Source organism: Notechis scutatus, chromosome 1 (assembly GCF_049901735.1).
Source record: "Notechis scutatus isolate UNSWTSFEM ecotype Mainland chromosome 1, rNotScu1.2, whole genome shotgun sequence".
NCBI lineage: Eukaryota > Metazoa > Chordata > Lepidosauria > Squamata > Elapidae > Notechis > Notechis scutatus.
Genome location: NC_142009.1, coordinates 93,752,944 through 93,778,692, shown reverse-complemented (window position 1 = coordinate 93,778,692; position 25,749 = coordinate 93,752,944). Strand labels below are relative to the sequence as shown.

The 25,749-nt window shown below is 39.0% G+C and overlaps 1 long non-coding RNA gene across 2 annotated transcripts in view; it reads right to left on the bottom strand.

Annotated features, from left to right (window-relative positions):
- Nucleotides 1-5,742: 5,742 nt before the first annotated feature.
- The window catches only part of LOC148132911 (uncharacterized), a 57,235-nt gene continuing 37,228 nt past the window's right edge, over nucleotides 5,743-25,749 (bottom strand). For both annotated transcript variants that reach the window (XR_015750622.1, XR_015750623.1), the window contains exon 4: nucleotides 5,743-5,898. This is a non-coding gene — a long non-coding RNA (uncharacterized LOC148132911). The remainder of the gene's footprint in view (nucleotides 5,899-25,749) is intronic.

Genomic DNA, 25,749 nt, shown 5'->3' with positions numbered 1-25,749 from the left:
TATTCACACCAGATTTAAGATTACTGTGAATTTTCATTGCTCCTCAGATGGAATTCTTGTAGCTATTAAACCTGATAATTGTCAGCAAGAGTTTTAGTGGATTTAAGCATCAACCCCCAATGTTTGTGCATGCAATAAAAAGAATTTTTTTGCACAAGTTTTAAACCATGTGCATTTATAGAATGTGGCTGCCAGCATCTGTGTGGGAGTGTGGATTAGATATAATAAATTTCTGTGTTTTGAAAACCCAATCCTCATTTTTTTTAAAAAAAAAAAAAAAAAATCTTTTATGAGTTCTTAATTTTTTTTATTCCAAAGTAATGTTTTGCCAAGACTATATGTATAGGTAGCTTATCATTACTTTCTACATATTGAAAAGTATAAAGTCCCTCATTCACATGCATTGTTTTGCTTGCCTACAACTTTATTGTCATTTTATCAGGATCCCAAAGTTCTCCAGATGAAGTTCGAATAGATTGAGTCAATGTGTCACTATCCAAATGGATCACCATGGACAGCTTGGGAAACCTTCCAGTTGAAACTAAAATCTACGTGGGAAAATGTCAGTAAGATCAGAAAATGTTCTCCTTCTCCTCCTTTTCCTTCTCCATTTCATTATTTTTCTTTTACTGAAATGTCCAGCAGGCCACTACCACCCTAGTCTGGAAGGCTTTGAAGAACTGAATCTTCCCCCAGGCATTCAGTTAGGGTGAAACCAGAACCCAGTAAATATTGATGTATATAGGAGTTTGAACCCTGGTGGTGCAGTAGTTGGAATGCAGTATTGCAGGCTAACTCACAACTCACTCCCAGGAGTTCAATCCTCACTGGGTCCTAGGTTGACTCAGCTTTCCATCCTTCCGAGGTTGCTAAAATGAGGACCCAGGTTGTTGAGAGCAATATGCTGACTCTGGAAAATGCTTAGAGAGGGCTGTAAAGCATTGTGGAGCGGTATATAAGTCTAAGTGCTATTGCTATTGCTAAGAGGAATGTTCCTTGGTTGATTATATCTCATAGTATAGTAGTAGAATAGTAGTAGTAATTAGTAAACATTAGTAATAAAAGATGGATATTTTTTTGTTATATGTTACTATAGAGTAGTAATTCTTTCAAAAACAGATTGCTGCCCCCCCCTGCCCCCCCCAAAAAACTCCAGACCTTTAGGGTCAATATGCATATGATTTGGAAAAAGTCCCAATGATTCTGATCTTTGCTTAGATGGAATACTAATAAGAAATGTTCGAATATAGTACAATTTGCTATCACATGTTCTACACAGATGCATTTGAAGTGAGCACAGAAGTGGAAGGCTAATTTCCTTAGCCTGCATTGTTTAAAAGATATGCCATTCTCGTGGAGGATAAAGCTAACAAATTGTGGGACAACTGTTAATTTCAAAATAGATTCAAGAGCAGATGCCACATTTATCTCAGAGGACACCCATAAAATAAGTTAGAATTCTCTTATTCTGAATAAATCAGATACCGTCCAACATAGTTCACAACATAAATAACGCATTGGACAATTTGTCACACACACAAGATTTTAAAAGATACTAAATAATAAAGGCCCTTTTAAAGATTTTAAAAGATACTAAATAATAAAGGCCCTTTAAAAGATTTTAAAAGATACTAAATAATAAAGGTCGAAAACAGCACCCTAAGTCCCTTGGGTGTTGCTAAATTAATACAAGTGAAAACAATGGGAAGTAAAAAAAAAAAAGGATTAATTGAGGGCAATCGATCTAAAGTGATCTTACACATGGGGAAGATTAGCCAACATTTGCAAAATTACAGTAGAGCTTCGCATTATTGAATAGGGATGGGTGAATAAGGGTGAACCACTCTCTTTAACTGTTTGCTTTTGACACAGATTCTGATCCCACAGAATGTATCTATTCACTATTGGGATACTATTGGGTTATGCAAATAGAACAGTAATTTGTCTATACAACAGCATGTCGGAAAATCAGAAAGAAGGTGTATGAGAAACTATTGCTATTTGAAGAGGACAGAATTATGGACCAATATTATTAGCGTTATGGATGAGGGTCCTTGGCGTGCTCTGAGCTTGGTTATTTTCTTGCAGATGTTTCATACCCAAACTAGGTAACATCATCATTGGTAATGACGATTAGCACTGATGATGTTACCTACTTTGAGTAATGAAATGTCTGCCAGAAAACAACCAGGTTCAAAGAGTACCAAGGACCCCTCAGCTATCAATATTCTCCTTTATTGGGATTGTGGGTGAGTTTTGACCTTAAATAGCATCCACTTTATCGTTTGAACTTTTCTATTAAGGCAGACAAGCTCTGTGGCTTCCATTCAGTCAAATGATCTTATTCTATGTTCAGTCACACAAAGAAAAACATTGAAACAATTTCTTGGGTCCTGGTCATTTTGTTCTTTGACACTTAAATCTAGTTTTATTTCCACATGTATCTCCAAAGCCACTGTAGGATTTCTGAAGAACTCCAATGAATTTCAGAGATAAAGGGAAGGGAAGGTATCAATCATCATCTAACTGCTACAATATAAACAAATTAGACCAGGGAGCAGAATTTCCCAGGGGTCCCTTGGGTGATTTAATTCTGCCAGCTGTTCAATTTCATCACTAATGCCTGAGCTAAAGCTAAGAAGGAGCTTTTCAGGAATGTCCCTCTGCCTAAATAACAAGGCATTGTTTTATTTAAAGGAGAATTTATTTAAAGGAGAATTTAGGAAAAGGAGCTAGGAAACCTGTTGAGATAAATCATATGAATGCCCAACTGGATATACACAGACATTAAGACCAAGCTTAGTCAAAAGATTCTTTTGATGTTAACAAAATTCTAGCTAGAACCATCTTTTAAAAAGTCACAGTATCTTATTGACCAGAGTTGACTTATTTGATATCTACTTATATTTGGGTTTTTCCCTTCATCTGTATGTCTAAATCACTGGTCAAATGCATTTGATGTATGCCATTTTCTTTAATTTTGTCTAAATCTTTATTTTCTCCAAGTATTACAGAAAATATAAAAGACCCAGTGGTGGCTAATTATTAGTGACAGGACAGAAAAGATAAATTTGAATAATGAAGGATAAGTTAAGCTTATACCAATATACCATGGCCTGAAAAACAGTCATATAGATATATTGGTAAAGTGTAAATGCTGAAAATAATTTCATGCATTCAGTAGCATCTTAATTATTCAGTTGGGACCATGAATATATTCATTTAGAACATGAAGATACTACAGATTTATTTTAGCCTCCAGACATAGCAAATAAATCATCTGTCTCCTATTTCTATTGTAAACATTGATAATCCCTGTTAAGAGAGACCAATTCCAACATTCTGTCTCTCTGTTTACCATAAAATAATTAAGTGATAAATCTTAACTGCAATTCAAAATATCATTTAATTGAAGATTATCTCTAAAGTAAGTATCTCATTTCACTTAGTTAATGGTGTTCACAGTAATAGTGAAGTAATTATTAATTAGTAGGTGTTCCCTATTTCAAAAAGTAATTCCATCCTTCACTCAAGATCTATTGAACATAATGGGCACAATCCAGACACATTTGAAAAGCCTTTAAATTGTATTTATCTTAAAGCGTTACATATTAGTGGGAAATGTACAAAAGAGAAAATTGTATGGGGGCAACACTGGAATTTACTTAATGGTTGGTAACCTAGGAAGGATGAATGCACAGGTATAAATTGATTAATGGCTCAACTTTATGGTGGGTCACAGTGATGGAGGGCTGGATAGTGGCTTGGAGGTTGCATTTCTGTATATGTGTACACATTTGTATCACAAACTCAACCCATCCTCATAGGGGTGCACATGCTATTTGCACCAAATGTACATAATTCTGTCGGTCTTCTATAATTCTTCTCTCTTCCAATAATCAAGGTTCCTTTTTCCCCTGCTATATCCTCTCTGCCTTCCTCCCAACCTTTACAATATTGTCCTCTGTTTTATTTAATTTCTTACTCTTCAATTAAAATTTGGCAGCTATCAGGCCCTGAATATGATAGCAGTCCATGTGGAAACCAGTCAAGTCACTTTCCAAGGAAGCCCTTACTATTCAGTTTCCACCACATTTCCCATTTTTCCATAACAGTCTATCTATATTTGCATCTACCAAGTCCATTCAATCTTTACAGGGCCACTGAAGTTTCTCATATTCATTTCCCCTACAGATTCCTTCATGACTACTGAGGGCCTCCTTCTTATGCACAGATGGTTTGGGCTCCATTAAGTATCCACTTTCGGAGAATATGTTCCCTGTTAGCCTAGAGCATATAATTCTTTTATTCTGTTAAGGGATGCATTCTAATGGCTACAACAACAAAGTGAATGAAGCAATAGCAGATAGATAAATAATCTCCCAAAATAAAGAGCTTCCTGCTGGGTTTTTTTTTCCTTTTAAAAGAAAACCCTAACAACTTTTAATTACTACCCACCCTGAAATAGTAATAAAATACAGTACAAGCAAATTACAATTCTGAAATTCAGTACTGGGTGGAGAAATGAGTATTGTGGGGTGATTGGTTCCCTGCCCATATGAAATATAATATATTTGTTAATACTTCTTAGAATAATTGAGAAATTCTATGCAGATTCAGAGCTCTTTCAAATTATATTTAAAAAGGAGAAATATATTTTCCCCTAGATACCATTTTTCCTGGGCTTATTGGATACCCTCAGACAGTGTAACAACCGGTTTGGTGAGCGTGAGCATGCACAGCATTTAGAAAAGACCATTTTTAGCTATAATACTTACCTTCTGCTGCATCCCCAGTGAGTAAAACAGCTGGTGCGTGGCAAACCGCTCGGCCACGTGAATCAGTGGGGGTCAAAAACAATGAAATAAAGCACAGGAAAAGGGCAGGGGAGGGTGGGTGGGGGCAAATGATCACCGGAACAGCCAGTTTGCCTGAACCGGTCCGAACCGGTAGAATCCCACCCCTGCCTTCAGAATAATGGGTAGAATCGCAGGTGTCATCTCCTTTGAGTGCTGTACTTTATTCTACAACTGCTACTATTCGTGTGAATGTCTGGGAGCAAAGCTCCATCAGTGAAGCTAAGGAGATTGGCATCCTAGATTGGCAATAGCTTGATCTCATCTAGGCAAAGCAAGCTGGGTGTGAAATTCATCCATTGCACCTATTAAAGCTAGCCTTGAAGGCAAAGTCATGATGCTGGAGCAGCCCTACCCAATACTGGGAGCCCTAGAAAAATGATTGGGTATTCCAATCCAGACTGACTCAAATTTCTCTGATTCCTCAAAATCTTAGCAAAACACAATAGTATGAAGGAGGTAAAGTGGGGTAGGAGGAGCATAGTATCTAAACTGCACCATCTAGAGTTCAGGGGTGGTGAAGTTTGTCAAGTCCGTGTACCAATTTATTCTGCATCTTGCTTTTGCAAGGCATTTCCTAAATACCTTAACATGCCAAGTCAGAGATTTATGGTCAAGCCACCCACCTTTACTGCAGGAAATTGGGAGGTCTTACCTTAAATCTGGGAAATGGCCATCACAAGGTCAATAGTGGAATCTAGCATATGTTAAAATGAGAATACAGCTGACATGTTTACTCCAGTCATTTGAATTTGCTGAAAGAAGAGGAAGGCAAATGACAGACTGTGAAGTATTCATTTTATTATGAGAACACACATCTTTATATGAAGAAATATAATGTTTTCATTACGATATTTCTTGGACAGTCGTCCAAACTCATGCCATACCCTGTTAATTCCCATAACCATGACATTAAGATAAGGACATGGGGAGATGATTGAAAGAAGACCACTTCGAGATTTAGGTAATCTTGGTGTTGCTTTTGACGAGAGGGGTTCAAAGATGAGCAGTTACATGATCTTTTGCTCTGTTAGCTTTGGCTCTGAAATGATCAGGATAAATAAACAATGGCACAGAATCAGCCACGGAGACTGAAATGGAGAGGCTAAAGGGAAAAAGCAAAGAAATGGAGAAATAATCTGACGTCCGCTGGGCTCAGCATCTCTAGTCCCAGCAGAATCAGGCTTGATGCAGGAGAGAAGAATGTTTAGCTGCAAAATTTCAAAGAAGTCTTTCCTGAATTCATTCAGAAAGTTCATATGTTCATACATACAGGGGTGGGCTGCTGGGGGTTGGCAGGGGTTCGGGAGACCCCCTAGCTAAGATCCTGTGCAGTTCAGAGAACCCTCAAATCCCACTCCTGGCTGGCCCCGCCCACCCCGCTCCTCCCCTCCCAGAAGTCCCCATGCAGCCCGTTTTGGATGCAGATAAGTGCAGAGCACACACGGAGGCTCGGGGAGGGTGAAAAATGGGCCTCCTGAAAGTTTGGGAAGGCCAGAAATGGGCCTGTTTCCTGCTTCCAGAGAGCCTCCGGAGCCTGGGGAGGCCATTTTCGCCCTCCCAGAGGCTCAAGGAAAACCTCTGGAGCCTGGGGAGGTCAAAAATGCCCCCTGTGGTGCAGGAGGCCAACTAGGCCACGCCTACCATGGCCACGCCCACCCAGCAACAGGGCAGAGAACCCTTTGCTAAAATTTTTGAAGCCCACAAATACATACATACATACATACATACATACATACATACATACATACATACATACGCCTGAAAAGTACTAATTTGAGCTTTTGACAAAATATGCCTTTAAAAATGGAAATTTATGTTTTATGAACCTGGGAGTCAGCTATACATTCATTTCAATGGGGATAGCAAATATTTGCAATATTGCAGCACATATGACCATGAAGAAAGTTAAATATGTTAGATATATGTTGGCAATGTAGTTCATTGTTGATATCATCATTATATTTATGCTTAAGAATGCAACTTTAAATGTTGAATAAATGAACAAAGTAAATTTCTTATAAGTTGGAAAAGTAAGCATAAAATTCTGGCTTGAATACAACAATCTTTCTCTGAAATATATTCCTTTAAATCAGGGGTCAGGGAACTTTTTTACCTTTTACCCCCAAAAATTTATAAGCCCGATGTTACCCCTTGATTTGAAAGGAAGGAAATCATACACTATTTGAATTCAAAATGTTATTGGATGTATTTAAAATTACTTTGAAAGCTTCAACGGGGGGAGAAAGAGTCGAGTTTGGTGGTTTGCTTGCAGACGTTTCATTATCTGACTAGGTAACATCTGATGTTGTTACCTAGTCAGGTATAAAACGTCTGCCAGCAAACCACCAAGTTCAGGCGTCAATGCCTCCTCATTGCAACCCTGAGCGACAGATAGTCCCTGCAGGACGGCTGAGAAGCCTCGCCTCTCGGCCCTGCCTTCATCAGCCCCATCCTCAGGTGTCTCCCTCCCTCCCTCAGCCTCATCCCTCAGGTGTCTCCCTCCCTCCCTCCCTCAGCCCCATCCCTCAGGTGTCTCCCTCCCTCCCTCAGCCCCATCCCTCAGGTGTCTCCCTCCTCCCTCAGCCCAATCCCTCAGGTGTCTCCCTCCCTCCCTCAGCCCCATCCCTCAGGTGTCTCCCTCCCTCCCTCCCTCAGCCCCATCCCTCAGGTGTCTCCCTCCCTCCCTCAGCCCCATCCCTCAGGTGTCTCCCTCCCTCCCTCAGCCCCATCCCTCAGGTGTCTCCCTCCCTCCCTCAGCCCCATCCCTCAGGTGTCTCCCTCCCTCCCTCAGCCCCATCCCTCAGGTGTCTGCCTCGTTCCTCTCTCAGTCGCTCTCTCACTCCTCACCAGCCCAGGAAGAAACTGCTTCAAAGAAGCCGGCAGGGTGGCTTTCCTGTCGGCGCAGCCCCCAGCGCCCGTTCACCCCCGCCCCCACCCCGCCCCCGCCCGCGGTTCAATCCAGTGCTCCGTTCTGCCTGCCTGCCTTCGTTTCTGGTTGTTTCGAGCAGCTTCGGCTGAGAAAAGAGGCGAATAGTTATTATTCTCAGCCGAAGCTGCTCCGAAACTACCAGAAACGAAGGCAGGCAGGCAGGCAGAATTGATTGGATTGATTGGCGGCGGGGTGGGGGGTAACGGGCGCCGGAGGCGCTGCGCCGACAGGAAAAGCCACCCCCACCCACCCCGGCTTCTTTGAAGCAGTTTCTTCCTGGGCTGGTGGAGGAGTGAGAGAGCGACTGAGAGAGGAACGAGGCGGGAGGAAACCGAAGCTGCTGAGCCAGAGAGCAGGACAGGCTTCCGTTGCTTCCTCCCTCCCCTTCTCTCATTTGTGTCCCTGATTCCCGATCCCAGCAGCATTCACCGAAGGCGAACAGAATGTCGGAAATAAAATGCCTGGGGGTAATGAGAACGGTCGCCTCATTACCCCAGGATTTTCAGTTTACCCCATTTGGGGTAATTTACCCCTGTTCCCCGACCACTGCTTTAAATGAACTCACTCTCCATGTCAGGTATCTCACTTACCTCCATCTCTGTCGGAGCATTAAAAAACAATGTACATTTCCTGCTGTATTAATTAGATAGTTAACAAGAAGGCTAGGGGGAAGAAAGGAATAAATTGGCTACGGGGAAGAAAGGAATAAATAAGCTGCCCTTCCCTGCAGCTTTCCATTTCAATTCTCTTAGTACTTATGAAAATGAGCTCATCCTTTGAAGAATATTAAGTCTTCCTTGACACCTTATCTCTTCTACAGTGCTTCAGCTGTATGTGTGTTATCTGATAACTAGTCAGTGGTAGGAAGTTAACATTTCATGATTTCAACAGACTCTCCTGGAAGTGAAATTTGAATTGAACTGTCCACTTGCACAACAGCTGTGAAAAGATCCCGGTTGTAAGTGACAGTCTCCAAGGAAAGATGTGCCAAAGGATCTGACACCAATCATGCAACTTCTAGCTGGATTCAGTTAATTTATTCAGCTGTTTATTGATAATAATGTCATGATTTGGCTTAATGAACCAATTTCAAACAATAAATATTGAAGGAATTATTTGGGTGTGTTCCTGGAGATGGAATAAGGAACCTAACAAAGGACTAGTGAAGCAACTCTTTATCTTTAAGATAAATAAATGGTGATTAGAATAATAATAACAGATAATCAGAGTTGGAAGGGACTTTATAGGTTATCTGGTCCAACCCCCCACCAAAGCGGGAGACCCTACACCATTTCTGACAAATGGCAGTCCAATCTCTTCTTGAAGGTCTCAAGTGATGGCGCTCCCACAACTTCTGAGGGCAAGCTGTTCCATTGGTTGATGGTTCTCACTGTCAGAAAGTCTCTCCTTATTTCCAGGTTAAATCTCTCCTTGTTCAGTTTCCATCCATTATTCCTTGTCTGGCCTACAGGAGCTTTAGAAAATAGATTGACCCCTTCCTGTCTGTGGCAGCTCTGCAAATAGATCCAACAGAAAACATGGCCAGATGTGCTAATCCTACTTTAATGTACAGTTACAATAACAGGATCTTGCAAATCTGAAAGTACATTTCTGTGATGACCCAGGGCATGGCACAAAGGCAGCACAGTCAAATAAGCAATAAGAATCCTTTTATTATCTCCAACTTTGCCCCTAATGTCCAGGTTACCTTCAGCTGGAGAAAAACTCCCCCAGGAACAGCCTTTAACTGTAGAAAATTCAGTCCAAAACAAGGTACACACAAACTGTAACTTAAAATCCAAATACCAAGCTGAAGTAATTAACTTGACAGGGCAGGAGAAGGAATTTCAGACTTCAAAGCACATCAAAACTCACACAGCTGGGAAGACATCAGGAACAGAGATAAGCCACAATGATACCAGATAAATTCACATTTGCTCCCAACAACTTGCTGTGCAAGTTCCTCTTTTATACACTGTGTTCCCAGCTGCAGCTAATGAAGGGAATCAGGGCCCTTTCCTCCCCTGTGAGCCACGCAACCCATGTTGCTCCCTTCTCTGTTCCTCTCTGCTTGCTCCAGGATGAAGAGGGGGTGGGCCTGGGTCTTCCTCTGAATTCCCTCTGCCTTGCTCTACCTCTCCCCTGCTCTGCCCAGCCAGACTTTGCCCTTCCCCAGTTTCTTCCACAGCCAATGGAGCCACACTCCCACTCCCTGTCATCTTTCGGCCTCCCCCTCCAAGAAAGATTCCGACAGGGGCATGTCAGGCTCCCAGCTCAAATGTACAATTCCTGAGAGGTTGCTACCCAAAGCACTTCTGTCTAGCACTCAGCACATTAGCATCTGTTGTTTCATTACAAATGAGTACTGTTTTAATATTTATTTAGAGACTTTTTTTTACTTTGGCAAATGAATTGAGCTGTGCAGGAAGAAACAAGGTATAAACAGAACTGTAAAATATGCTAGCTAGTATTCAATTCAAAAAGTGTTTGGGAGATATTCAATCACATGTAACTGTCAAATACTATATCTTCAAATACTGTATAGAATAATATCATTCTTAAAGTGCCAGCAAATATTTGCTAGAAAAAAATTAAAAGTCTTTTGGCTTAGATTTCTCACAAGCATGCAACCTTACTCTCTTTATGAAGATTATGTAGGAGATTCCCTTTTCTTTTTTATTTTGTAACTGCATGCTTATAATCTAATTCTTATGGTTATGGTAGATTTGCCAAGATATCCAGGGAGAGGAAAAACCAGGAATGCAAGTCAGACATTAAAGTGAATGAGTAAATATTGCATCTTAGACATAAACAGAGTGTATTTTACCTTTCCTGTGTGTTTCTTGTCAGAATTAAGCTGTTGGGAAAATGTTGAAGAAATAGCAACAGCTAGAAGTGCTGAAGGAATCAAAACTGCATGTTTAAACTCAAGATGATCTGGATATTACGTTATCACAAGGTGGAACACCCACTCATAAAAAGAGGAAGGGGGTTTGCTTCCTTGGCAATTTCACACTCAAAATGGAAAGCTAATTCCATGGTGCATTCTTTCTTTCAATTGCCTCTAACATATTCTGAAATATCCTATCAAATTTAAGGTATTTCTGAGAGATGTGGGGCTACTGCCAATATATGTTTCCAGCTTCCTCTTTCTGATCATATTTGGTAATAACCATATTTGCTCATAACGATAAGGTATCATCAGGTTCCATCTCTTTCCATATCTCCAAAGCTGCAAATAGCAGCCAAGAGCTATGGAAGTGATGTGAAAAATGGACGTAGCACATCTCCTATAACATGTTGTTAGGTTCCAAAACACTGCTGAAACTTTATTGCAACCATTCAGGGAGAGATTGTATTTCTATCAGGTCAGGGAAATTGGTGGCACAAAATTAGCTTGTCTTAAAATATTTATAACCCTTTAGAATATTAGATATGACCTTGTCCTCCAATTTCCTAACTCTGTAATAAATTTGATGGACAAAATAGAGTTTTTGCAGATGTTTTAAAATATTCCTTTTTTTAAAATAGCATGGCTCATAAGACTTTGGTGGTTTTGGCTCCTGAGCAGAATGTTGAAGCAGCTTTCAAAGTAACTTGCTGCAATCTTGACTGAAAAACCACAAACACATATGGCAGTGAATTTAGTGTTTATTAAAAAATGTGGAGGGCCTTGAGTTTTAATGGGAAAATTACCTTGCTACTCATTAAACTGTTCAGAAATGTTTATCCTCATAAATATAAAATACTGAATTACATATGCCAACAACAAAAAAAATATTACAGTTATTGCACTTGTTGAAAATTAAATCTTCCATGCTGCATAATATTTAGTAATACTGACCACCCAATGACTAAACTGATCCTTATGATGACTAAACCACATTTTGGTGTTTCCTAAAACAAAAGACAGAGAGAGACTGCTCAGTGACGATGCTTAAATAAATATACAATTCCTGAATTATGCTTCCCAAATCTAAATAGCTTTTAACCCTGACAAGACAAGGCAGTTACATCTATATATACACTTCCATTTAAATCAAAGGAATAAATTAATTCTAATTAATGTAACACCTACTGTATTTCTTCCAATTTCCATTTCAGTTAGATTCGAGTTTTTATTGCAGTATCAGTGGTGCATTAGCCAAAAAAAAAAAAAAACCCACCTCCAAAAGTGAACCCAGTCTAGAGCACTGTCCTCTTCATGGAATCTCCCTTGGCGATTACTAAGAAACTTGGTTAGTCCAGAATGCAATGTCCTAATTAGTGACTGGCATTGCTCTGCACAAGCACATAAATCCTCTGATCTAGGCTTCCTATTAGATTCCAGGTACAATTAAAAAAATAATATAAAGAGCACAAAATACTTATTATTACACATATTAACTGCTGCCAGGATTGCTTTGCCCAATGTTGGAAACAGCCATGCATACCCTCAGAGAAACTTTTGTTATACAAAAAGTTATGAACTGTGCAGAAATGGACAATTAACACTGAGTTTTAATGGACAATTAACACTGAGTAAATGGACAATTAACGCTGAGTTTAAAAGATAAAGAGGCTTGATATTTTACAAGGTGTGGAAAAAATGGTATAACTGGATAGAACGGAGATAGATTAAAGATAGGTAGTTATCAAATATAAGTAATAGATAAAATAAGAATGCAATTACACATAAATTAATACCTGTAAATAACACACAAATTATTGTTATAAGCACTACAAATTGCTGTTATTGAGTGATATATTTTTATGTTTTTAATGTAATAAAAGTTCAATAAAGTTTATTAAAAAAAATAGATTCCAGGTACAATAAATGAGCTAGTCAATACATATTGTATCCAATGTACTCTACAGCTTGACATTGAAATATTCTTTCTGCCCAATTCATTCATTCTTAGAGAAGCTGTTGTGAGGCCTGTAGCCAGAGCTACTTGGTGGAAGTCTCAAGATAACCTTCCAGTAAATATCAGGCTGACTTCCACCCGAAACTTCTGAAAACTAGGTGAGTCTGGAGGGGCAATATTAAATGATAGGATAATAAAGATAGTCTGGTTTATTTGATTAGTATGGTTTTAGTCTGCATTTTTATTTTACTATGAATATTTTAATTCTGAATACCTTGTCTTTTGTTCTTAATTGTAGTAAATCAGCCCTATGTATTGCAGTGTAAGCGTTATTTTTGTTGGTAACCCAATTAGCCAGATGTTTAGATTGGATTTGGGATTTTTATCCCCATACCCAGATAGTTATAGTGACCTTCTTCATCCAGACTCATTATAGTTTTTTCATAGAGCATCTTGATTCCTTCAGTTTTTACTATTTTTCCCTGTTTGATGATGAGCGTGGCACATTTGTCTCTGCACACTCCTTTAAGATATCTTGGCTGTATATACCAACAGTATTGAGCAGCAATTTTATTTTAGAGGGTGTTTTCCCACAGAACTTCAGGTCATCCATGTAAAGCTATGCTGTATATGTTCAATGTTGATATGTTCAAATGGTGCTACAGATGTTTTGGGCTTGTACCCAAGGTGCCTTTTACTATTACTACTTCGTTTTATTTTGCGATAGTCATTCTATTTCTATTTACAAGTATTTGTAGTTTGTGATTTTCTTCAATTTTTTCTCTTTTATTCTGTTGTCTCCTGTCCAAACTTTTTTGAATTAGTTTTTTTTTAAATCAGCAATTGAGCCTGAGGTGTTCAGGCTCAAACATCAGCCTGGGATGTTGTGTGGCAAATGTTTGTTTGAATTCTAAAATCCCAGAGCACTTTAGCTTCTTTATTTTCTATTTTTTATTTTCTGTTTTATGTTCTTACTTGCTGGCAAATTGTACCTCATGCAGATTCTCAAATGTACTATTGTTGCTCTTTTGTCATGCTGTGGTGTAGCAGCTAAAAGTGGCCCACTGTTTCTTCAGCTTCTTTTCAGAGGTGGCATTTGTGGTGCTCTTAATTCTGGCTTTGTATGCATTTGTTCTTAAGGATTGGTCTTGTGGAGCCAGAATTAGCCCCTCTGTGTTTTTCTTCAATGTTTCTGCTGTTAGCCATTGCCAGATTTTGTTATCTTTGTTGCCTGTTACTTTTTTTGTCTTTTAAAAAGAAGAGCCGTGGCAACACAGTGGTTAGAATGTAGTATTGCAGGATAATTCTGTCCACTGCCAGAAATTTGATCCTAACTGGCTCAAGGTTGACTCGGTCTTCCATCTTTCCAAGGTCAGTAAAACACAGATGGGCAATATGCTGACATTGTAAACTGCTTAGAGAAGGCTGTAAAGCACTACAGAGTGGTATATAAGTCTAAGTGCTGTTGCTATTGTTAATGTAGTGGCCATGTAATATGTCCTGCCATGTCTCTTTTCTATTCTTTCCTGTAAGCCAGTTTGGTCTCTTCAGCACTCAGCAAGCCTTCATTGTATACTACCTTCAATGCATCTTCTTCACTGTTCTTCAGATATTATTCCAATGCTTGTTTTATTGGGCATTTTTATTATATTAATGTACATAACTCTCTGGTGCACTTTTAATACCCACTTATTTTTCTTAGTAAGTAAAGTCTGTCAACATCGCTGCATGGATGAAGTCATTATTGTCAAATATATGTCATTATTTTTCTGGTCTTTCTATCCAGGGCTTTTAGTTCTGCTTGAGTCCAATCCATCTGTGCATAGTGGATTGGACTCAAACAGAATTATTACTGTTATTACTTACACTACAACCCTAAACTCTCAATCAATAGTCCAGAAACTCCACAGATTACCAAACTCCAGGAACAAAATCACTGTGAACTTCCAGAAAATGTACATCTGAATTAAGGAAGCATTAATGAGGTGGCAACAGGATGTGATCATAGCTTCTTTAAGAAACAACTGAGAGACCCACCCACATCACAGCACGTTTCCTGCTTTAGATCTGAAGAGTAGCACATTTCCCATAATGTTATATGTAATAGAGCCATCTTATTTATAAAAAGCATGAACAGAAAATATGATTATGGTATTTTGATATGCCATATGTAATGTTAAGTAGTTTTGTCTCTATCCAAAAATAGTTAAAAAAAAGTATTCTACCTGATGCTAATCAGATGTGTGAACATGCCCAATATTCTTCTTCAGAGCCGACTCGATGATCCTGCTTTGTGTTGAGAATATAATCAAATAATGTCTGTCTCTATCTAATCTCTATCTCAGGTCTATTTTAAAGGTAAAATAATCTCAAATAACTTTCACTGATTTCATGAGGACTTGAATACACCTAAGATCTAAGGCACAGAATCACTGTATTAAAAAAAACAAACCCCAAGAAGATACAGAATAGATATTAACTTCAATATTTAAAAGCTAAGCCATTATTAGAGAGACAGTTTGATCTAGTGGTTAAAGAAACAAACTAGGAGACCATGAGTAATTGTTCCACCTTAGGCACAAACACAGCTGGGTCTGTCAGCCCTGGGAAGAAGGCAAGGAAAACTACTTCTGAAGTATTGCAAGAGAACTGCATAGACTTGTCTAGGAAGTCATCATGAGTTAAGACTGACTGGAAGGCGCGCGCGCACACACACACACACACACACACACACAGCGGGAAGGAAGAGGGGAGACAGAGGTCTTTAATTCTGATTTTTTTCCCTCCATTTTTGAGACTTATCATCCCACTTCTAACACGCTTCCTTGAAAATCAATTCAACAAATATGAATGGAAAGCAGATAAACATGTTTTGAAACAGTTGGTTTAGAATACAAATCATAGATTCATTACACACAAACATTATTTTTTCTTAGATGAAAACAAAACAAGAGTTGTGGAAAGATGATGTGCCCCAAATATATATAATTTGGCTTTGTCTGGGCATTCTCTACTGCTGGTTTGATGAAATGGGGCGGAGAAACCAACAAAACTCTTGCGCCGCAGCAACTGAAGCTGAACTTTCCCAACGCTAAACCACTTCTGTGGATAGAGGCCTGCCAGATTATTGAGGTGTGCTGTCATTTGCCAAGACATCACCACACACACTGTAATAAATCATTCTGTTATACAGCAACTTCTATTAAATTAAAAATCTCATTTGGAAAAGAATATACAGTAAATCTGTCACTGCTCTACGGGATAATGTGATATGAGGGACTTTGTGTGAACTGAAATAAATTACAGGCACAAGTATATGGATAACAGGAGCAGGGCATCCTGATTTACAGAGGGCAGCATGGCTGCAGCAGACCCAATCCCAGTCTGCATAACAAAGGAAGCTTTTCAGTGAAGAAGGCTTGGGAGAAATATACTAAGATTCCTTATCTGTCAAGCATGAACACTGCGCTTAGCAGAAGGACATAAATCAAGTATTTTGAACATGAGGCGAGCAAATTATACAGTATGAAAATGGTTACATGTTAGTCAGCAGAGATACCAATAAATGATAATAAGTTTATCACCTTAAGGGAAAAGCTAGAAGGGATCCAGGACAGAAAGGTTGCTCCATCTCTTCCTCGAAAGACCACCAACAGCTGGAAAGAATTCATATGGGACACCCCATCATTCCCCAAATTTCTCAGCGAATGATTTAATGTGCCCTGAGAAGAAGCAAAGATTGTCTGCCCAGGCTGCTCATGCTTTTTGGTTATTAACAAGACCAAGAACATTAAAACAAACTCTGAGTTTGGCTTTGACAGTTATTGCTCTTCTGTTTTAATTTCTTAGAATTGTTCTCAGGTCCATGACGTTGTTCCTTTGCAGCATAATGCAACACACAGAAAGGGAGAAAGAAGTAGCAAGCCAAATAAAATGACGCGAGTTAAGAAAAAGAAGAGAAAGAAAAGGGTCTAACTAAAACACTTGGAAACCAGAACTAGCCTTCAGCTTGTGGCAAAAAACATCATAAATCATGGACAAAGGGAATGTGGGACACTGCAAAAGTTTGCAAATGTGGGCTGGCTGCCAAGTGCCCCCAAATGTGAACATGGGACCATGGGGAGGGGGGAACAGCCATTGGAACTTTGAAACTGGTAAGTAGCTCTTTGAAACTTTGTAAGTAGCTCTAGGGAGGTCAACCATTAAGTTTGAATGTTACTAAGCAACCAGTTTTAAGTTGAGGACTACCTGTATTTGCCCTTACCCATCAACAATAACTTCCATGTAACAAAGTAGACAGAAGCCATTTTCACATCTTTTGACAACCATTCATTCCTCACAACAACCACTTATTACTCATCACATGCTTTCTTTTATCATAGAGCAATCGAGCTTCAATTCCATACAAGCCAAAACATTTCATAATTCAAAGATTCATACTTTATCACACACTTTCTCTAAACATGCAACAGACTTCTTTTTTTAAGTTTATATGTTTTTTCTTTACCCTAAAGCACAAAATACTGGTCAGAACTTCCCCTGCCCAGCGTAAACCACAGTCACTTTTTGATTATTGTCTCCTCTTGTAGCCTTTGATCAAAATCTTGCCAATCCCAGCCTCCTGGTGCATTTTATATTCCTTTTTGTTATCAATTAGGTTACCAGGGTTACATTCTTCCAATTAGAAAACAATACAATGCAGATTAAACAAGCAATTAACAGATCATGTCCCTATTTTAGTATTTATCCAATTACAACATATTTCCTTTCAGCTTGACCAATTTTCAATATTCTCACAGCATTTATTACTTTCTTTCCATTTATTTTCTCTTGGCTCCTGACATTTATAGCATTTATTTCAATTCTACTCTTCAATATGCCACTATTGTTCTGCCCAAATAATTTCATCCCTTTTATTTATTTTTATTTCATTCACTCTGATGAAGGCTCCTTGTTTAGACATCTTTACTCATTTCCAAAATAATTTGGATTATTTTTTGATCAAAATTCCAAAAGTGATCAAAATTACTTTGCTACTTTTCTTCTTAATGTGCTACTTTTAATCTTAACCATTGCTAACTCTATTTGACTCTATATTTTGCAACCATCATTTCATATATTTTTTTAGTTTGTCCTGGAAGATTGCTGTGCTCTTCATATAGTTTTAGAGTAGAGAAAAGCTGAGCATGGAGCCTGCTTCCATTTTCTTGCATTTGCTCTTACAACTGTTGCTACTTTAAATAGTAAAAAAGAAAGTATGGGGAAGGGGAACATGAAGAAAAAATGATTCCGATTACAATCCAAGACAAAGAAAAAGTTGTCTGTAATTCTCATCTCTTCTTTGAGCTAGAAGCAATACTCATACCTCCAAATACTTCCTAATTTGCAAAATTTGGAAATATCAGAATCAGCAAAGCATCTGGGAACACGACACTAATGTATTTTGTGAATTACAAAATTAATACTAAACAATTCATTATTGGGTTGGGTAATGGCAGAATTTCTAGTCACTGAACGGCGATGAAAAACTACTGTAATTTTTTTGTCACTGAATGGCAATGAAACAACTTTTTTTTTTTCCTGATAATGGAAAAAAAAACTGCAAGAGAGTCCAGTCCCAACAACTATATCAGATAATGATTCACTGCATTTTTTCAAAGACTCAAAATATAGATATATATTTTATATCTATAATTAGATATAAAGTATTTGAATACTTTGCTTCTCTCAAGTTGCCAGGACTTTAACGATCCATGTATAGGTTTCCTGTGGATAAAATGTAATGTTATGGTCTATTATTGTAACCAAGGCTGTAGTGTAAAGATCATAATAATGCCAAACATTCCAAAGAAGAACATATGAATAAAAGGAAATTAAGTTGGAATAGTCTCCATTCAAGCAGAAAATTATTACTGTTAAATAAAATGTGAGGCATACATTTTCAAAACCATACTTCCATCTTCTGTCTCTGGGACTTAGCAACTAAGGGACTGTACAGTTCTAACACGTACAAGTTTAAGCGAGTTAAAATCTTCTCAACAACATCACCATCCTCAATGATGCCCTATTGACAATATTTAATACTGATATTAGCCTTGAATTGCTTATTTCATTCCATCTATTAGCTGTCCATTAGAAAATATTTTCTGAGAGAAAAAATACAACAGTGTCTTCAGCAAACTACAGGATATCAAAATAGTGGCCACCCCCCATGCAGTAACATCATACAAATTCACCCTATTATAAACTTGCATTAAATTGTGCAATTTGTGCATCACACACATTTTTATATTCTCTCTCATTTGGACACTCATGATAAATCAGAGATGAAACAAATTAAAACAAGGGAAAGGAGCGTAAAAGTGAGCAAAAGCCCATATAAAATGAATTACTACACTAAATCATTTCAGTGTGTCATCCTAATATGCATTATTAATGTGCAGCATGTCACTCTAAATATCTCTCTTACAGGGGTGTCAAACTCAATTTCATTGAGCACCACATCAGGGTTGTGTTTGACTTCGGGGGGGCGGGGGGGCATGGCCAGCATGATATCACTCTTGTCGGAGGGCACCTATGGTGGTCTATATTAAATAGGCAGTGGGAAGAATGAAGGCAACACGAAGTAACATTCAGCAGTAACTTTATTTAAAAATAAAGGGTTGCCGCAGCTGCCGCGAGCTAACAGGGCAGCCAGCTGACAGCAACAACTGATGCCGTTTGACAGCTCCCTTTTATAGTCAGCTATTAAATGGCATCAGCCAATAGGAGCGGTCTGCGTTCCCACTGGAAACGCAGACCTGAGTGGGAACAAACTCAGCAAAGTCTCAGAACACAATAGTCTGAGTGCTCTGCCAGGAAAAGTGGGCTCCTGAGCTCCATTTTTGGCTGCGACAGCTTCCTGCAGCCCTTTGCCAGTGAAAATGGAGCTCGAGAGGGCCGCAGACAGCCCTCGCAAACTCTGTTCTCACTGGCAGAGGCACCATGGCCCAATCCTTCACTGTTTCCTGGGCCGCCCCATGGGCTAGATCTAAGCATCCCGCGGGCTAGATCTGGCGCCTGGGCCTTGAGTTTGACACCCCTTATATTAGTAATCTTATGCAAGTTCAACAAATTCATAAAAAATCTAATATGCAATTGCTTCATTGTTTTTCCAAGTGATTTTCTCTCTTCGGTGTGACATCTGAATCAAATCATTGGTTAAGGTGACAATATTATAGAATACTGCTTAGTTAATAATATTGAATAACCCCACTATCACTGTAGTTCTTAGCCTTGCCTTGTATGAGTAGAGGAGAGCATTTCTAGTCCTGAGACAAGGAATCTTTTCATTCTCCGTTACAAGACCATCAGAGCTGGGCTACAAAAATATGGATGACCTTTAGATGGCAGCAGAGAGTCAACAAATTTCTGTATTTCTTTGTGATCAGCCATTTGCTGTCCAGAGTTTTGCAGGATATATTTAATAGCCCTACCATTAGTAGCTTTGTGTTAACAGACTAACAACTGTGAGTAGGTCATAGCAAGATGGAGATGTATATTGGAATAATTCACTTTGGGGTAATCATCTCCTCTGCTACAACAAAGAACTGAAATGGAATGAAGGAATTGGCACCTGCTGCAGAGCGTTTAAACTTGACAGGGCAGGTGTGACTAATAGAAACCTTACCTCTTTTTAACATGTACATATAAAAAGGAGTGGAACTTCACACCTGCCATTTAATTTTTTAAAACTCCTCTGTGGATCAGGTTAGTAAACAGCCAAATGCCTACTGTGGATTTTGAGCTACCACTCCCACATTTCCTTGTCATTGGCTGTGCTTGATATGGTTGATGGGAATTTAAGACCCCAGAATTTAAGAAACTAAATGGACCAACAAATCCAGACCAATTCCCCAATTTAAAGTGTGTAGGCCAGCTTCATGCAACCTGGTGCCCTCCAGATAAATGGCAAACACACAATTTCCAGTCAGCATTAAAGATGCTTGGAGTTATAATCACAACATATATGAAGGGAACTAGATTTAAAAAGGCTGTTATAAGGCCTATTTAGAAACAGGAACTGTGACCAGAATTTAGCAATCTAATTGTTCCTGTAACCCCAAGATATCTTTACATTGTACCTCTGCTGGCTTAGGCAAGTGCCATTGGGTTCCATGAGGAAAAAATATTAGACAAGAAGAAACAAATTAGCCACCCAGCATTTGCTTGTGGTTTTGGAGAAAGCCTGTGTATTTGCTTGCTTATTGTAAAGGCATGCTTCATGTGGGAATAGCAGCTGGAGTTGGTAAGCACTACTGCTTGTGACATGTTAGAAGAGAACAAATTCTTCCACAGGAGGCCTATTTAATTAAATTATGATACAACGATAAAGAGAAGCCAATATAGCTTTAATTCAAAACAGCTATGCGTTTAGTTAGAAAATGGCTTTCAATTCTGGACCTTAATTTGAAAACAATGATTGAAGTCATCGGATGATAGTGAGCTTGGTAAGGCAGAGAAGTCTTTGTTCCTGGGGGAAAACAGAATCTGGCTTTAATAGCGAATACACACACACACACACACACACACACACACACACACACACACATATCTCCACTCAATAGGCTTGTCTTTTCCTACATTGTTACGTGAACTTGTTATAATATTATATTCTCCAGTTTATTTGTTCTTGCATATGTACAAATTTCATATGTTTTGGAATCAGGATGTGGTCAGTTTCCATGTCCTTGTGGCGCAGTGTCAAGGACAGAGTACAACAATGCCCTCGGATCAGGAGAATTAAAATGTAGAGATGTACTGATCACAACATCTTCTACAAACTTTTTATTACCTGTGTCTTATGTCAGGTCTCAAGTAAATTTCCTCTCTCTTCACAAAACACCAAATGAGTCTGGAATGAGTTGTTGCCATCAGCCCTAAATTTAGTCATGGATTTAGGTATCAAGTATGTACCATGTGAAGGTGGAAACATCAGGACTCTTGAGATAAGCTCTAGTTTGTTTGTTTCATGTGGCAGAATAGTGCTGCTTAAGAAAACAGGCAGTTTGGTCTACTATTGTGGTTAAAGCACCAATCTAGAAACCAGGAGAGTATGAATTTTAGTTCCGCCTTAGGCGTGAAAGTCAGCTGGGTGGCTTTGGGCCAGCTACTCTTTCTCAGCCATGAGATCAGGATTAGGCAACAAGCCAATTGGTCAATTCTTGTCACAACCAATGGATCAACACTTGGCTAATCTGAAAAATGGTGGACTCGACACTTGTGGGAAAAACACTAAGAAGAAGTACTGTTTAAGAATGTAGGAGGTTGATTCCATGCTGAAAGATCTAGATAAACATAATTTGTATTTTGTTTCCTAAAAAAAATCTTCTTCCCATTTCCTCCCCATTCAACAGCAATAAAAACAAACAGCAAGAAAAAAACCACAGGGAAAATCAACCCCCATCCTCCAAAAGGCCTGCAGGATTTCCTTTAAATTTCCTGTGGTGTAAATTCAGAATATGCTCTGAAACCTAGTTTTCATTCAAGATAACATCTGATTTAACCAGTCTTTACTTAAAATGTTCTGGCTGTGATTATTGTCTTCCTTTATTTTCTCGTGATTGTTATCTTCTGTTATTTCTTCATACTCCCAATAAGCACCTCTTTATAACTAGTCATTGTCATTGCAGGGAATTTCTTGTTTAAACGTTCTACATGTGCAAGATTGTACTTCAAGACTGGCACAAGATTTGTTAAGCCCTATATCTGTTTCTGGAACTGGGTCAGAACTAACAACTTCCTTTCTTAGATTTCTTAGATTTAAAATGAAGGAAGTGTTGGCAGAAGCATTAGAAACTCCCAAGCTAAATCAACCAAGGTACATCAAGAAGTTCAGCCTGACTTTTAGCAGCCAGTCATAATTATCTTTCATGTGGAATCTTTGAAGAAGGGGGTCTGGCAGGGATGCTTAAATGATTCCCCTTTGCTACAGATTCACCCTGTGATTCTTCTTACTTCATAACTGGAATGGTTAGGCAAGTCGTTTGGAGCTGTGTTTAGCATTAGTAGGGTAATTTCCCTTCGACATTCCAATGTCTTATTATTTAAAGAACATGTAAAGTTAATGCTTCAGAACCAATGTGATCAATAGATTAAATGACAGTATTGTCAGGACTTCGAGTAGCTTGCAAACATTTCAGAGTGATTGGGAAGCCAGATTAAGTCCCAATTCAATTATGGAAGTTGCTGTCAAAGACTGAAATTGCTTGTTTTGCAAATGGCAAGATTCAAATATGCTATTGTTTTTGTGCAAAGAGCAAACTTGGAGCAACTAGATCTCATATACCAGTGCTCGGCTCAGAAAATCTGTTTCTCATGTTATATATGAATATGCAGCTATTTTGTGAGCAAGAAATGTTTGTTTCAACTGACAGTAATCTGTAAAATCCAAAAGCCACCTTAAGAATTTTTAAATGAAAAGGTGGGTTTTAGATATGAATTAGGAATGATTTTTGGTTGGTTCCACCCCATATTTATTATGTGATCTTAAATGTTTTAGCCTTTTATCTGCCCTTTATGTTCTTATTTTTGCATAGCAGAGTATTATAACTTGTTCTCTGGAAATCAAAACATACACTGGTTTATTTTAATATGAGATTTTCATTTTTATAATATGAAAAATTATAATAAAAGTATGGCTGCTGTTCAGTTATATCAAATAGATAGTTCTGAATATCACTAAAGAAAAGGAAAAATGTGTTAGTTTTTTCAATTTTATATTCAGCTTGGCTTTTTCTTATAAGTTTGAAAACAATGCATGTATTCTGTGCAATTCTCTAACATAATTAATGTTCACAATTCTGCAATGAATTCTTAGCACAATATATTTTGGAACTTTGATATGTATATACCAATATATACATTTCTTTGCAGACAATTCCCAAATATTCTATACAGATTTTTATAAAACAAAACCCAATTGTTTAATTTCTAACTTGTAAAACAAATCACCAAACCCTTAGACTCCAGTTTTAAGAGTTTGCAGATAAACATATAATTTTCTTTTAAACAAACAACCCCCCACCTTTGTTTTACTTTAACAATATTATTCAAAGTTGTAGAACAAGTGAAAAATTATATTGCACAGGTGATCAAATTAAAACTTCAATTTGAAATAAATGTTTCTTTTTTAACCTTCTCTGCCTGCATGCCAGCTCTTTTCTATTTGCCACTTTTGCTGCATCTTTGATTTTATTATTAAAATTCTTTAGTACACAGACTGGGGCAAAGAAAAAGAGGATTTATTTCGCACAGATGAGTCCATTAATCTGGGTAACTTCGGATCCATTCTTTCCCTGATCAAACCTTTCTAAGTCCAATTAAGACCAATTTCAAACATTCACTAAAGTTTTACCTTGTGTATTGCATTTGTGTATATGTGTGGGTGCAGAGATTATTTAAATGAGGTATATGCATGCTCATCTCACAGCAATGACTCTAAGTGGTGTACAAGGTTAAAAAACAACAACAATCTAAACTCAATATCTGAGATCAAAGCAGTTATCCCAATATTTAAAAAAAAAACCAATATTAACCAATAAAGCTTGCCAAATTCCTGTTCCAAAGGCAAATCTTCAATGCCTTATGAAAAACAACTTCAAGATTTTTCTGGACTTCTGGAGAGATGTTGCTCTCCAGGACAGGCATTGTCACAGAGAAGGCAAGAGGACATTTTTGGATGGAAGGCATCCTGGCTTGTTGGATCCAGTGGGGAAAGCAGAAACAATAAAACAGGCAGTTCCACAAAACCCCAGACAGTTGATGGATTTTCAATCTTTATATATAAAAATGAGACATCTATCAGTTAAGCCTATCAATTGTAAATGACAATATAAGATTTTTAGCACTGCTGTAGAATACTACCATTAGGTTAAAGGCATGAGATTCTAGCTTTTCTGTAAAGTGTATTTGAGCCTAAATTAATGAGAGCATCACATAAATCACATTTAGGCAGCATTTTATGTCCACTGTGTAAAATTAATATGTTTTCCTCCAAGTGTTACAAAAGTTGAGAATATTGACTCATATATATTTCGATGCCTTATGATGAAGGAATTTAAATCCCAAATTTTAAAGAATTAAATATACGGTCCCTGTGGTTCATGATACAAACCATCATAGGGGCATAATCTACATCAGGGGTGGGCAAACTTTTTGGCTCGGGGGCCGCATTGACTTTTAAAATTTGACAGACGGGCCGGGTCAGCACAAGATTTTTTGGGAATCGCCCCCACCCTTCCCCCCTCTTCTCCTCCTTCCCCTCCCCTCGGAGGCCCCTGAGTCAGGAGTTGCTACCGCCGGCGCGGCTCCGCGCAGCTCCAGTCCCGCGTTGCCTCGGGAAGGGAAAGGCAAAAAGAGCCGCGGCGGTGCTTTGCAACGGCAGCAGCGGCACCGGAGGCTCAGGCTCAGCGGCTCCTGGTTTTGCCTTTTCCTTCCCAAGGCAACGCGGGACTGGAGCCGCGCGGAGCTGCGCCGGCGGTAGCAACTCCTGACAGCCCCAGCCGGACACCTGAGCGGAGCCCGGGCGGAACTGCCTGTTGCTGCTGCCGGAGCACTGCTGGGTCGCCTCCTCCAAGCAGCCTGCCCGCCCACCGGGCTTCCCCTCCGCCGCGTGGCTCGGGGCCAGGCGCGAGCGCCCGCGAGTTAAAAGGAAGCCGAAAGTTGTTGGGAAGTTGCTCGGGTTTCCAGGGCTTCCAGGCTTAAACTTTGCACAACTTTGCCTTTGCAAAGTTTAAGCCTGGAAGCCCTGGAAAAAAAAGGGGGATTGGCGGGGACTCACCTTCGGAGAGGTCGCACTCGAAGGTGATTTCGAACTCCCAGCCGAGGCCTTTGCAAAGTTCTTCTTTTCTTTCCTACCCCGAGAGCGCTCTGCACTGTTTTGCAGCTTTGGGGGCCACGCGGCGCAGGGTAATAGCCCAGCTATTTTTTTTCAGGGGCGGGCCGGATTGGACAGACCAACGGGCCGGATGTGGCCCGCGGGCCGTAGTTTGCCCACCCCTGATCTACATAGTTCAAATGTTGAAGAATTACAAAATATTTCTTAAGGCTACTGGTTAAAAGGCAGAACATTAAG